General features: G+C 43.0%; 1 protein-coding gene across 4 annotated transcripts in view; it reads right to left on the minus strand.

Annotated features, from left to right (window-relative positions):
• The window catches only part of LRATD2 (LRAT domain containing 2), a 413,939-nt gene that overhangs the window by 362,071 nt on the left and 36,622 nt on the right, over positions 1-15,246 (minus strand). Inside the window, exon 3 of one of the 4 annotated variants that reach the window (XR_004480955.2) lies at positions 10,640-15,178. The exons of 2 other annotated variants lie outside the window; for them this stretch is intronic. The gene's annotated coding sequence lies outside the window, so the exon portion shown is untranslated. Of the gene's footprint in view, positions 1-10,639; positions 15,179-15,246 lie in introns of those variants that run through there. One more of the 4 variants, XR_007472593.1, reaches the window with a different exon arrangement.

A 15,246-nucleotide genomic window follows, 5' to 3' on the forward strand; every position in this document is an offset into this window, starting at 1 on the left:
CCATCCTCACTTCTACCACTCTCCTTTCTTTATTTTACACACTGACTTTTTGTTTTTATCTGCGAGGTTCTGTTGGAACAGAAGTTCCCAAGGGCAGATACGTGCATATGTTTTGCTCAGTTTCCTCTTTGAGTGACCGGGATAAGTCCTCCTCTGTGAAGAGTTTCTGGGTGTGGACAAAAGGAGGAACACAAACAGTTCTGTTTAATTATGTTTTGATGTATCACATGCTGTCCTAGGACTACCTTGTTTATTTGCCATCACAGCTCTGGGAAGCAGGGGTGATTTCCGCTCATTTGAAACCTGGGGAGTAGAAGCTGGCAGGGACCCGGCCGAGTTCTCGCACGGAGACAATGGTGGGGCTGAGAAAGGAGCCGAGAGCCGTGAGAACCGTGTCCTGTCCTCTGGCCAGCTCACAGCGTGTGGTTTACCAGTTTGGTTGGTGTTACGGTTTGAATTGTGTCCCCTGACAAATTCATACATTGAAGTCCTTAATCTCGCAGTACTTCAGAACATAACGGTATTTGGAGATAGGGTCTTTACAGAGGTAATCAATACGAAGCCAGGTCGTTCTGTAATAGGGAAGGGACTCGGCACACCTGCCCTTACCTTTAAAAAACTAGCAGGAGGGCTTCCCTGGTGGCGCAGTGGTTGAGAGTCCGCCTGCTGATGCAGGGGACACGGGTTCATGCCCCGGTCCGGGAAGATCCCACATGCCATGGAACGGCTGGGCCCGTGAGCCATGGCCGCTGAGCCTGCGCGTCCGGAGCCTGTGCTCCGCAACTGGAGAGGCCACAACAGTGAGAGGCCCGCGTACCGCAAAAAAAAAAAAAAAAAAAAAAACTAGCGGGAAACCACGGGCTCAGGGCCCGCGCGAACCGCCGCCACCGCCGTCTGGGAGGGCAGCAGAAAGAACCAGCAAGAGTTCCGGCCTCTGAAGCTCAGATAAGGCGGGAAATCGCTCCGCCTCAGTGGCCAGGAGGGAGGGGCGGGGCGGATGGCAGTTCAAGGGCTGAATAAGGTTCCCGCTCAAGACCTACGTGTCGCGAGATTTCCCTTTATGTTAGTAACAGTTCTTCCCCGCAGTCTGTTTCTCCTCAGAGTTGACATTCTTTAGGCTTCTGCTATCGTTAAAGAATGCAAGGAAAACTATCAGGTGCTATGATAGAAAGGAACTGAGAGTGAAAAATCTATTTCTGTCCTCCAAGAGCTCACAGTTTTGGGGCGGAAACAGAAGTGCAAACAAATAATTATAGCCCCCCGTCATCATTTAATGGTAGTAATTTTCTAAGGTCTTTGGGACATAGGGAAAGTGGCCTTTACAGTGGCTTGGGAGCCAGGAGAGGGCTTCACAGATGCGGGTCGCTTTTGTTCCTGCTTCCGTAGGGAATAGAAGGGTGACTAGAATGTTGGCTAGATAGTGAATGGGGGAAGGGGCATTCCTGGCTGAGGGAGGGTAGGCAAAGGTGCTGGAATTGTGAGACATGAGTCCAAGAGTGAGTGAGTCCAAGGAGTGTGGTGTCGACGTGTGAGGACGTGGGGAAAATGGCAAGAGAGAAGACTGGAGACTTAGCAGACATGAAGACCTTGTGTAATAGGGAAGAACCGATCTGCCTCCATATTAGATCTGTTCCTTTTTCACTTTAACCTTTGTGCTCTGTTGCCTATGCGTAGTCATGCTGGCTCTGACCTTGAAGAGCCCATCGACCTACGTAGTCAGGTGCAAGAACAGAGGATTCTAACACCAAGAAGTTTGCAACAACTAACCACGCCCTTCGCTCACCTTGCCTTTAAAAGGGCTTTGCTGAAACCCTTTGAGGAATTTGGGCTTTTCTGGGGTACAAGCCACCTGTCTCCTTGCATGGCCCTGCAATTAACCTTTCTCTGCTCCAAACTCTGAGCTTTCGGTATTGTTTGTCCTCATCGGGCACATGAACTTGTGTTCGGTAACAATTCTGCTGGGCTCTAATCCAATATGACTCACATCCTTATAAAAAGGGGACATTTGGACACAGGCACGTACAGAGGGAAGACCGTGTGAAGACACAGGGAGAATACCATGTAACCATGAAGACAACTATCCACAAGCCAAGGAGAGAGGCCTAGAACAGAGCCTTTCCTCACAACCCTCAGAAGGAACCAACTCTGCTGACACCTTGATTTTGGAGTCCCAAGCTCCAGAACTGTGAGACAATAAATTTCTGTTATTCAAGCCACCCAACCTGGGACACTTCGTTATGGCAGCCATAGCAAATGAATACAAGTGGTCACCCAGTGAGCACACAAAACCTCAGTTCTGATGGTGGAAAGGGTGCCCTTGAGAATGCAGGAAAGTTTGGGGCCACTATATGGAAACAAAAGGCTTTAAGGAGTATAATGGGATAAAGGGAAGAAATGTCCAACAGGATAGAGGCCCCACAAAGCCCTGCTCCCTTTCTATCCATGCTGCCCATGCCAGCCCTGCTACCAGGAATAAAGCCAAATTATTCAGAATCATGTGTATTGGGGCCAGAAGTGTGTTATTTAATTTTTTGGCAGCAGATGTACCTTTTTAATTTGGTTTTGTTTTAGGCTGAAATTACAATATTAAATCTTAATATTCAAACAGTAGCATGAGTTTATTCCCTGAACGTCTACCCACCTCTTCCTCCAGCATGTGCAGAATGGCAATAGGGAAGGGCCAAACACAGAAAGCTGGAAAGAGGGCCAGGCTAAGGCTGCTCATCCTGTCCACACACCAGAGTGGTCATGTGACTTTGAACCCATCACTTCATTCCTCTGGAGCTCAGTTACTTCCTCTGCCAAATGATGGAGACGACCTAGGTGTTCCTTAAGTTTCCCCTATCTCAGAGGACTCACAAGTCTGTGTATCTCTAGAGACTAGAGAGAGCCAAACAGAGATCAACAACAGATGGCTGTGCAGGAATTGAGTTTTTATCTGTACCTTTGCCATTGTCAGAGCTGTGAGAGCCACACAAAGTGAGTATCTCCAAGTGTCGTTAGATGTATAGCCTGAGCAGGGTCTCTACAACAAAGAAAGGCTCACAATGCCTGTTCCCTGTCATCTTTTGTGAATGATAAGACATAAAACTTGCATGTATGCTAAAAGTAAAAGATTTTCTGACTCTAAAATCTTGGATTATGAAGCTCCTGTGATTGTGTAGGTCTGACTATCTGTGTATGTCTGTGTGTGTGTGTGTGTGTGTGTGTGTGTGTGCGCGCGCCTCACTTTCCCTGGTATCCCAAGCAAGTTCTCTGTTTTTCTTTGGTGTAATTAAGCCTTGAAAAGCAGGTGCTTCAGGAATTCTCCACTCTAAGGGCTGCCTATTAATTTCTAGTATTGATGAGAGTAAAATTTGGTGTCACTTTACTTAGTACTTAGATCTTCTCTACAGCCCCCAGACTGAAAGTCTTTCTGCTACAACTTATAGCCTCATCCTAATCCATTCAAGAGAAAAATTCACCCAAGAGGAATTCTTTGCCAAAACTTGGAATGAAATTGGGTAGAGTTGACTTATCTCTCTCCAGGCCCTCTTCTTGTTCACCCCCACCAGTCAAATCCTGCAGATTGCAAGAACACTTGAAGTCTTTCACTGAAAAGTCAGGTCATGCCAGAAGAGGATTGTGACATAGTGAGAGCAAATGATGACTTTCCAGCTAACTTGGAACTTTCCTGAAAAAAATGCTTCTATTCTTAGGCCTTAGAGATGAGGGACACTCTTTGCCACATAATATAACCTAATCGAGAGAGTGACATCCATCACCTTTGCCATATTCTATTGGTTAGAAGCAAGTCACAGGTTTTGCCCACAGTAAAGAGGAGGGGATTATATAAAGGATAACTACTAAGGTGAGTTACCTTAGGGTGTTTCACCACACCATGCTTCTTATAATGATTTGGAACCCCTTCCCAACCCTGGTCTTCTGCTTTCTCCCTCCATAGCACAGAAGCAAAAATGGTTGACTGCCCTGGTGGAATAAAGGAGGAGATGCATGAGCACTGCTTGGCTTTTCTCTTCTTAGTTCAAAAAATATTGTATAACATCATTGATCTGGGAGTTTCTTAAGTGAGCAACGAAATGAACAATAAAAATGATTACCACTTATATCTATTGATTACTTACTGTGTTCTATGCACTGAACCAAACACTTGTTATTTCATTAAGTATTGTAGGTCCCTATTATTAATCCCATTTGTAGATGAGAAAGTGAGGATTCAGAACTTGGCAAGATCTGTCTGACTCAAGACCATCAATCCTTGGTATAGAATAATAAGCAAAAAACCTTGTGGAATGTTTAACATGTTCCAGGCAGTGTTCTGTGGGTTCTACATATATTAATTAACTCATTTAATCTTCATAACACTCCTATCAGGTAGGTACCACTACTGACCCCATTTTATATATGAAAAAACTGAGGTTCAGAGATGTTAACTTGCCTTAGATCATGCAGCTGGTGGTGGGCATAGCTGAAATTAACCCAGAAAGTATGTTCCCAGAATGTGTGTTTTTAATCTTTGTACTATCCTGATGCTACTGTCTTTAAGGAGGAAGAGTGTGTCTTAGTAGATCTACCCTCCCAAGAGCTATAGCACAATTGATAACTCATAGTAGGCCCTTGCTACTATGTGCTTTCTAAAGAAAGAGCACATGAGTAAAAGAATGAGCAAATGAATAAATAAAAGAAACTTCATCAAGAATAACCTTCCATTTTAGAAGAAATGTACTTCAATTGAATTATCTGGTCAAATGCAGACTCTAAGCCCTCTGAACTATTCTTTATGAAAGCAGTATTTCAGAATTTTAGTCCAAACAGAGAAGTATAATGACTAGAATTCTAAGCTGTTAGTTCAAATACTAAGCTAACTGACTGAATATTTGATGATATTAAGTGATTATTCTTATATTAGTCTCCTATTGTTGCTATAACAAATTGCTACAAACTTAGTGACTTAAAACAACACAAATTAATTATAGTTCTGGAATTTGAAAGGGGTCTCATTGGGCTAAGATAAAAGAATCAGCAGGGCTGCCTTCTTTCTGGAGACTTTAGGGGAAAATCTCCCTCCTTGCCTTTTCCAGCTTTTATAGGTCACCTGTATTCCTTGGCTCAGGGACCTCTTCTCCATCTTCAAGACCAGAAGCATCTGGCTGAGTCTTTCTTGTGCTGCTATCTCTATGGTTCTCCCTCTCTACTTCCCTCTTCCCCTTTAAGGATTCTTGTGATTACATTGGGTTCTCCTCGATAATCCCAGATAACCCCCCTGTTTTAAATTCTGCCCATTAGCAACCATAATTCCATATGCAATGTTAATTCTCCACTGACATGTAACATAGTCACAGGTTCAGGGGATCAGGGTGTGAACATCTTTGGGAACTATTATTCTGCCTGCTACAAACATTGGTTTTTGTTTTTGTTTGTGTTTGTGTCTTTGCAGGAGGCGGTGATCATTGCATTGTGGATATCACTATTTCTCAGTCCTTATCTTTCAAAGATACATATGGCACAACTTACAGAGGAAAGGATAGGGTGCTTGAAATTTCCTTCAAAATAACATAAGAGAGGAAAGAAGATGGAGATAAATGAAACAAAGCTGGCCATGAGCTGATCATTGTTGAAGCTATGAGGTTTTCTTGGTGTTTGGTTTTTCTGGCCACACCGCACGACTGCGGGATCTTGGTTCCCTGACCAGGAAACAGGGACTGAACCCGGGCCACGGCAGTGAAAGCACCAAGCCCTAACCACTGGACCACCAGGGATTTCCCGAAGCTGTGAGTTTGATATGTAATGGTTCACTATGCTATTCTGCATACTTTTGAATACAGTTAAAATTTTTACAAATTAAAAAACAAAATAATTTGAAAGAGAGACCAGGAGACCTTAGCATAAATTGAGCAATTCTGTGTGCCAGGCACTATGCTAAATGACTCATTTATATCATCTCATTTGCTCCTTAAAACAACCCTATGAGAAAAACATTAAGAGTCCCACTTACAAATAAGAAACCTGCTGTTTAAGTGGTTGAATGACTTGCCCAATATACAAAAAACCAGGTGCTGAATCTAGTTGTCCTTTGATTTCAAAGCTCGTGTTTTTCATCACTATGTTACGCTAAACAGCAAGTATAGGTTAAGTAGCTATATAAGGCACTGGTAAAGTGGCAATATTTAGAAGATGTGATACTTTGTCTCAAGGAGATCAAGGCCTAGAAAATATATGTTAAATTGCAATTCTAGTCCTGGTTCAACCTCTGACAGAGGAGGAGAGGCAAATTATCTCAACTCTCTAGACCTCGGGCTGTTTACCTATGTAATGAGAACATGGAATCCAATCCAATGACAGAGGACAGCAGGAAAGAGAAAATGAGATCAGTTATGTGAAAGCCATTATGAACGGTAAAGAAATTTATAAGTAAAAAGGACAAAATGCAACAACAATGACGGTAACGTGGATGAAGATAAAAAGGCTCTTGGCCCACACAGAAAGGAGATTTTTAGTGTTCCATATCAAGGTCCCCTAAGCCTCATGGTTTTTTCTTCATGAAAGCTCCCCAGCAAATTCACATAGAGCAAGGCTGACCCTAGAAATACGAAGGACAGAGACAATTCAGAGCAATTGTGAGAAGCTCTGTCATCTCACTGGCATCTCCTCTACCTGAGGGACAGTGCTTACCACACAGGAAGAGCCCTGTATGAGGAAAGGGAATTATCTTTGATGTGGTGACTGGGAAATCATGACATGGTGTCTTAATTAGAAGATAAGAACAGATAGTGCTAGATGCATGTTAACCTTCAACTTGACCAACTGTCAGGATCTGGTCCCAGCTGCAACGTCCAGCTGTATCTCCCACCACACCCATACCCCAGTCATACGCCTTTCATTATGGCCTGACCTAAAATGAAGTTTCCAGGAAATCCATGTCATTTCACAACCCTCGTGCGAGAATATCCTTCACAGTCCTCGTGTGAGAATATCCTTCCTCCACCCTTTGCATGGTTCATACTCATTCTTTGAGATTCAAATCAGGTCCTTCCTTAGGGAGACTTGCCTGACTCAAGTCCAAGTTGAATTAGATATCCCTCCTTTGACTTACGTGAACTCCCATGACTTTCAAACTATACTTCTGTTGTCTATTTTAGCACTAGGCCAAGAGGTGCTGAAGGTGGAAGTTGACTTTCATTGCTCTATCTCTAGTGTCTACAGAAGGACAGATGACATAGTAGGTGTCTTGTGATTATGTTTTGTATGAGAGATGGTATGTCACAGAAAATAAATATTATTTAATAGACTCCTCCTTTTAAAGAGGTGGTTCTTTGTAATCTGAAGTTTCTTTGCTGAGTACTGCATTGATTGTGAATGTGTGAGCATAAAAACAGCAGCTTGAGATCCACATTGTTAATTATAGTTAAGAAGAGAGAGATTTGGAGGAGCACAAGATCAGAAACAGTGGAAGAGCAATCCTCAGGGAGATGGCTATATTAGTTTATGTAAAGCCAGTGATTATAACAGATAAACCTTGAAATATCACTGACTTAACACAATGGAAGTTTATTTCTCACTCACATAAAGTTTAGTTCTCACGTACATAAAGTTTCTCACTCGTGTAAACCCCCATAAGATGATCCTGATTGCAAGGGGTAGGGCTGTAGGTTAGAGGTGGGGTTAGTTCTGCCCCACACAGAGACAGGTTGATGGAGACTTCAATACCATCAACAGTCCCTGGACTTCAACATAAAGCCAGGAGGGGGAATAAGTGAGAGAGGATTGTCCACGGGAGGATTTTACAGGTCAGACTATCAGGAAGTGGTACATGTCACTTCTACCCATGTCCCATTGGATAAACTTAGTCACATGGCTACACCTAACTGCAAAGGAATGTGGGAAATGTAGTCTAACTATGTGCCCCAGAACAAGAGAAAATCAACTTTAAAGAACACATAGCAGTCTCTACTGCCAGGCCAGAAAGTTGGAGAGTGTCAAAAATGAAGGAAGGGGGCTTCCCTGGTGGCACAGTGGTTGAGAGTCCGCCTGCCGATGCAGGGGACATGGGTTCGTGCCCCGGTCTGGGAAGATCCCACATGCCGCGGAGTGGCTGGGCCCATGAGCCATGGCTGCTGAGCCTGCGCATCCAGAGCCTGTGCTCTGCAACGGGAGAGGCCACAGCAGTGAGAGGCCTGCGTACCACAAAAAAAAAAAAAAATGAAGGAAGAATTGGCAAGACAGAGGGAAAGAAAGGGGAGAAGGTGGGAAGAGGAAAAGGAAAAGGAAAGAAAGAAGGGAAGAAGGGAAGGGCAAAGGAGAACTTGAAGGAGTTTGTGCTGGCTAGTGTTATGGATCCCTGACTCCACTGTCCCTAAAAAATAACTTCAGTGTGTACTTTGTTCAGGAATGACTGTGAATGAATGGAAAGGACTACAACTGAAGAAGGAAGACAAAGCTAACACGTGGTTTATAGAATGAATAATTAAAGAGATTACATGCTTCTTCCAATGATGATTCCATTTGTCAAAACATAACTGACACTCCTTTTGGGTAACTGTCTTCAGAGCCAATTCCCAGACTTCCAAGAAAATCACAGCTTTTCTTTAAAGGAAAAGCCACTGAATAAAGACCCTAGTAATAGCACAGCCAACATCAAGACCCTGTTTATAAATCCTGTTCTCTCTCTACTCCAATAGCAGAGTTAAATATAAGACAAGAAAGCATGAGCCCTGGACACTCAGGAATCGAGGAAGCAGCCTCCATAATCCACACGCTGATTATGCACTTGCTTTATCTCACTAAATCCACCTAAACCCTATGGAAGTCATTCCAAACCCTATGGAATATCATTATCTCCATTTACAGACGAGGAAGCTGCAATTACCAGGGCCACATAACTGGTAACTAGTGGAACTAGGAATCAGAATCCTCACTGCTAATAGTATCAATAGCAATAGTAAAATGTAATATTTATTTAGCACATTCTATGTGCTCAGCAGAATATTAAGAACTGTACCTGAGTTATTGAATTTTAATCTCAAGATAGACATATGAGGGAAGTACTAAATAACATTCCCATTTTGCTTATGAAGATACTGAAAAAGAAGAGAAAAATCATTTATCCAAGTTTTCTTAGCTGTTATGCAATAGGGATGATATTTGCACCCAGGTGTTCTGACATTGAGTATGCCACATAGGCCTCCTCTCTCTCCCTGTCCAGCCCGAATCCATCTCTGTCAGTTACACCCATTTCTTCCTGACAATGCATTTGCCATGCACAAATCCCTTTGGATATTTATCTAGTCAGAATCCCCAGAGGAGAGAATATATGTTGGAGCCTTTATGTCTGAGAAGATCACTGCAAGGTCCCTTCCACCACCCTGGTTTGCCTAGAAGCGTCCCAGTCTTAGCCCTGACAGTCTCGCGTGCCAGGAAACTCCTCAGTCGTGGACAAACCAGGACTGTTGTTCACCCTACTTTCAAATCTGAAATCTGTGTGTTTATAAACTTTATGTGAGACCCTCTGTTCTACCCTGGAAAGAGGAGGGTCAACTGGTCACATCCACAGAATCTCACCTCTCTCAATTAGAATCAAGTCACTCATTATCTTCTCTTTTGAACCCACCTCTTATAGCTGGTTAAGGAACACAGGTAAAAAATTAGACATCATTGGCAGCAGTGAGGAGCCATAATATACTTAGTGGGTTGTGCAGTTTTATCATCTGTAAAGACTGTAATGGGCGTGGATATTCTTCATTTTCAGTAAGTCGTCTAAGTGGTGCATTTGAGACCAGTCACCATTAGATACTAGTAAGTCTGTCTCCGGTCTGCAGTGTTTCTAAACCAAAAGAACCAAGAGAAGCCATGGACAGGAGCTGAGATAAGAAGCACCTGGGGAGCGGGGCAGCTGGGACAACTTCATCAAGGGTTGTTCATCTATCAACACTGTTTGGGGGTATCACCCTGAATTGGTGATTCGAATGTGTCACAGAAGTAAGTGAGATTTAGAGATGCCACAGTCTGAACTGAAGGCATGTTAGCAGGGTAACTGTAGAGGAAAAGTTTGCTTGGGTGGAACCTGAGGTTTGAGCAAAAATTAACCAATTCCTTCACATGACTGCAATCTCATTTTAGGGTGTTAGTCCTTTAGCTCGCGACCCATAACGATGTATGTCATCCCCTGTGTCTTAGTTAGCCAAGTCCACTATAACAATATAGCAGCCTAGATAACAACATTTATTTCTCACAGTTCTGGAGGAGGGGAAGTTCAGGATCAAGGTGCTCGTAGATTTGGTTCTGGTGAGAGCTCTCTCCCTGACTTGCAGATGGTCACCTTCTCATGTGTCCTCACATATCAGAGAGTGAATGAGCTCTGGTCTCTCCTCCTCTTCTTAACAAGGACAGGAATCCCATTATGGAGCCTCATCTTCATGCCCTCATCTAAATCCAATTAACTCACAAAGGTGCCACCTCCAAATACCATCACACTGGGAATTAAGGCTTCAACATAGGAATTTTGGGGGGACACAAACCTCCAGTCCATAACATCCTGTGTCAGGAGCTCCAGAGACCCCTTCATCACAGTCAGTAATGAGCTCCCACCTGCAGAATTGCCCCAGGCTCTGCAACTGCTCATGTTTTTACTCAGGGGAGAAAAACAAAACACAATTTTGTTTCAATAAACTTTTAATTTTGGAATAATTCTAAATTGATAGAACAGTTGTAAAGATGGTATGGAGAATACCTATATACCCTTCATCCAGGGTCCACTATCATTACCATCTTATGTTACCATGGTACATTTATCAAAACTAAGGAACAAACATTGGTACACTGTTTTTTGTTTGTTTGTTTTTATTTATTTACTTACTTATTTTTGCCTGCGTTGGGTCTTCATTGCTGCACATGGGCTTTCTCTAGTTGCGGCGAGCAGGGGCTGCTCTTCGTTGCAGTGCACGGGTTTCTCACTGCGGTGTCTTCTCTTGTTGCGGATCACAGGCTCTAGGCGCACGGGCTTCAGTAGTTGTGGCTCACGGGCTTAGTTGCTCCGTGGCATGTGGGATCTTCCTGGACCAGGGCTCCAACCCATGTCTCCTGCATTGGCAGGCGGATTCCTAACCAGTGCACCACCAGGGAAGTCCCAGTACACTGTTTTTAACTAAACTCCAGACTTTCTTTGTATTTCACCAGTTTCTCCATTAATGCCCTTTTTCTGTTCCAAGACGAAATCTAGGGTAACACATTGTATTTAGTTGTCATGTGTCTTTAGTTTCCTCTGGTTTGTAACAGTATCTCAGTCTTTCCTTGTTTTTGATGACCTTGAGAGCTTTGAGGAATATGGGTCAGATATTTTGTAGAATGTCCCTCAATTTGGATTTGTCTGATGAAAAACAGTCTTTATTCTGCAATACATGCTGGGATTTTGATTCTGCTCTGACCACGTAACCCGTACATAAATAGGGCTCTGCTTCATGCACAGAATTTCGGTACTTGGGTAATATTCCTCAGTGCCTCCAGCACTAAAAGATGTTGGATCCAAAGGAAAGAGCATAGATATTAGAACTATAAAAATCTAGATTCAAATCTTAGCTTCATATTTACCAACTTTGATCTTAGGCAAATCATTTAATTTCTGTGAGCTTCAGTTTATTGTTTTTAAAAATGAGAATAAAATACTGAGTTTGTGGTACTGTTGTGAAAACAAAATGAGCTATGTATATAGCACTTGGAATATTATATAGCACATGTGAGTGTTTAATAAACATCAGTTTCCTTCCCCCTACATTTCTTTTTTTTCAGTCACCCCAGAGCCTGCCTCTGAATATCACCTGTTGTCATTTGTTCATAGTAAGAATATATGGAAAATGGAGATGGAGGTGACTACCCAGATCGCAATCCCCCCAAGTAGCCTCACCTGTGTGATTCATTTCTTTCTTATAGTAATAGACCCTGCCTTCCTGGTTGTAGGAGGGACATGTGACCCAAGTGGACCAATAATAGGGCCCCTCTTCCCTGACTGTACTGATTGGTCCAAGTTCAGCCAATCAGAGTCCTTCCCTGGGGTTTTCCCTACTGGAGTTAAGAAAAGAAAGGTCTCAGGACTTCCCTGGTGGACATGGAAGTGGATAAGACTCCAATGCAGGGGGCTCAGGTACGATCCCTGGTCGGGGAACTAGATCCTGCAGGCATGCCACAACTAAGAGCCTGCGTGCCGCAACTCAGACCCAGCACAGCCAAAATAAATAAATAAATATTTTTTAAAAAAAGAGAAATGTCTCTTTCCTCTTGGGTCTCGTAGTTTTAAGAATGAGCTGCTTGTAGCCATGCTTCAAGCATGTGGAGACAGCCAGCCTGACAGCAAGAAACCAGCATGCATGGAGAAGCAAGGCTGAGAGTTGGAGAGAGCATTCTACAGAATTCTATCTAGTTGGTGGGTTGAGTGACCCCTGAGGTCAGTCCATCTCAGGCCTTTCTATAGTTTGGTGACTTGAGCAAATCAATGACCCTTTTTCCTTAAGCTACTTTGGGTTGTGATTTTATAATGTACAATTTAAAAGATCTTAATAGATTGCCTTTCTGGATTTTGCTGCCTACTTCCACCTCTTCTAAGTGCCTTGCTCTACTTCTTCTTTCCCTTCTTATACTTTCCTCCCTCCTTTTATGGCATGTTGGCATCAAAGTTGCCTCCCTCCTTGGCTCTTTTCCCAACACTCACTCTAAAGTTAAATGTATAAATTACTCTGACTCAGACAGTCTATTAAAGGAGCAAGAATCAAAAGTTCTAGGAGCAGTCTGTGAGAATGTGCTGAAAAGAAATGAAGCCATACATAATGTCACGTAGTTGTTCAGAACATAGACTCTGGAGTCCATCAGCTCCAAATTCATATCCTGCCTCTGTCACTTCCTAGTCGTACAACTTCAGGGAACCTACTTAACTTCTCTGAGCCTCAGTTTTCTCATTTAATAAATGAGGATGAGATTACCTTTTCCATGCAGCCTTTGCGTGGATTCAACAAGATAACATATGTGTGATGCCAAGCACAGTGCCTGCCACATGGTTGATGCTTAACTTTAGAATAGCAATTATTAATTATAATAATTAAAGTTTTCCTTAACTAAAATTTTCCTAAGTCACTTAAATCCACCAATTAATATTTGCCTCATGAAAGGTGGGATAGTCAGGCTTGGTGTCTATCCTGAGGTACTGCAATTTGAAACACACAGCACTGCTCATGAAGTGTTCTTGCCAAAAAAAAAAAACAAAACCAAAAGCTGAATCTTAATCAAATCAGTCCTCAATAGCTTTATGTATAAAAAATGGGGCATGGAATAGAGAAACAACTTAAATGAAACTACAAGGAAGCAAACAGACACATCCAGAATGTGAGACATCTCTTTTTGGAAAGATGACTTGATCTCTGCAATGAGTCAATGGAGGGACGAAGAGAGAGAGAGAGAAAGATATTGAGAGTGAACTATGATTATCCTATTATTATACAATATTATACTCAATTGAGTGGTACTTGAAGGAGTACTGGCTTTAGGGCTAGATGACCTGAGGTCACATCCTGCTTCAGCTACTGTCATTACACAAATAAACTTGGGCGAATCATCAAGGAGTAATAATTCAAGAGTTGATGTATGTGAGGTTTAAATGAGAAAATAGATATAAAATATTTAACATAGAAGTATATGTATACAAAAGTATGTAGACATCATCTCGTATGCGGGTAGTTATTGCAATACATACCATTCCCCTCGCTTTGCTTATAATGTCCCCATGTGTTTCAAGCTTATCTGTAGCCTGTCCCTCCATCCCTTAACTCGTTCAGTCAACAAACTTACTGAATGTCTTTGTGTGCTTGGAATGGCAACATTTATAAAGATGGTAAGAAGAAGTCCCCACCCAGAGAACGTTTATTAATTCGTTCAGTCAACAAACTTGCTGAATGTCTTTGTGTGCTTGGAATGGCAACATTTATAAAGATGGTAAGAAGAAGTCCCCACCCAGAGAACATTTACAATATAAAGCGTCACAGTCACATAAGGAAATAAGGGCAGAGGCAACAAGAGCAGCACTGGGTTTCGTGCAGGCAGATGTGGTTTCAAACCCCAGCTCTGCCATGACTAGCTGTGTGGGCCAGATCCACTCTCCACCTTCACTGGCTCTCTGCTCTGGGAGACCAACCTGCAGGTGCAGCTTCAACAAGATCCAGTGGCTTCTGGCTTCCTACTGGGTTTGGCTCCAGAGGAGGTTGGAGATTGAGAGGAAATGCAGGCAGGCCAGCTTCCCCTCTGAGCCATGACTTAGGACTGGCTGTCTCCTACCACCTGAACTCCCTGCTCCTCTCTAGGTGCCCCTCGGAACACAATCCTCTCCTCTCCTCCCTTTAGTCCTACGGGTGACAGCCCTGCTGCTAACTAGTGCTGAAGTACTGCACCAACCCTTGTGGCTTCCTAATACTACCCACGCCTTTTCAAATACCCTTTTACTAAATTTTTTTTAAAGTGGCCTCCTCTGCTTAGCCATCTGTTTCCTGTTGGGACTTTGACCAGTCCATGGGTAATCATGAGCAAGTCTTTTTAAAATTTTTTAAGCTTTTATTAACTAATCTGTAAAATGGGATTAAGTGTAGTTCCTTCTTCCTGGTCCTAGGCAACTTTAAAGAGGACACTTGGAGGATGGGAAAGACTATTAGCTTGGGAAAAGGACAGGTCAGGGTTTAAATCCAACTTTTGCTCTTACAAGTTGAATAATCTCCAGCATTTTGAAACAAATCTCTTTGTGATCCAGTTCCTTGTAGGCAAAAGGATTATAACAAATGTTCAACAGAACTTCGAGCTTTGGCTGAGACCCCCAAAGATGGGAAAAAGCTAAGTAGCCATGCATTCTAAAGAGAAGAGCTAGACACTCCCACATGAGAACTGCTAGTTGGAGACCAAATCTAACACTCCCAATAGCTTGCTTACAGGCAAGCTAGAAGCCTCCTTAGAGAGAAGAGGATTCTTCCGAAGAGCCTTGTAGTATTGGGGGTGGGTTTGCTTCCCTCCAGCCATGGCAAAACAAAGAAGTGTAGGGTAATCAGTCTTGGAGGGAGGATTTGTTGCAAGAGGGCAGACTGGCATCTCCCTCCCAGGCTGGTTGCTTGCTGGGATGCAGAGATGCCAAGACTGGTTCCAAGCTTCCAAGCTGCCCCTGAAGTAGAGCACAGTGGAGATATTGGGCAATCTTAAAAGATGTTCCCCTGGCATTGGGAACACAGA

The sequence above is a fragment of the Orcinus orca genome, chromosome 17 (assembly GCF_937001465.1).
Source record: "Orcinus orca chromosome 17, mOrcOrc1.1, whole genome shotgun sequence".
Classification (NCBI taxonomy): domain Eukaryota; kingdom Metazoa; phylum Chordata; class Mammalia; order Artiodactyla; family Delphinidae; genus Orcinus; species Orcinus orca.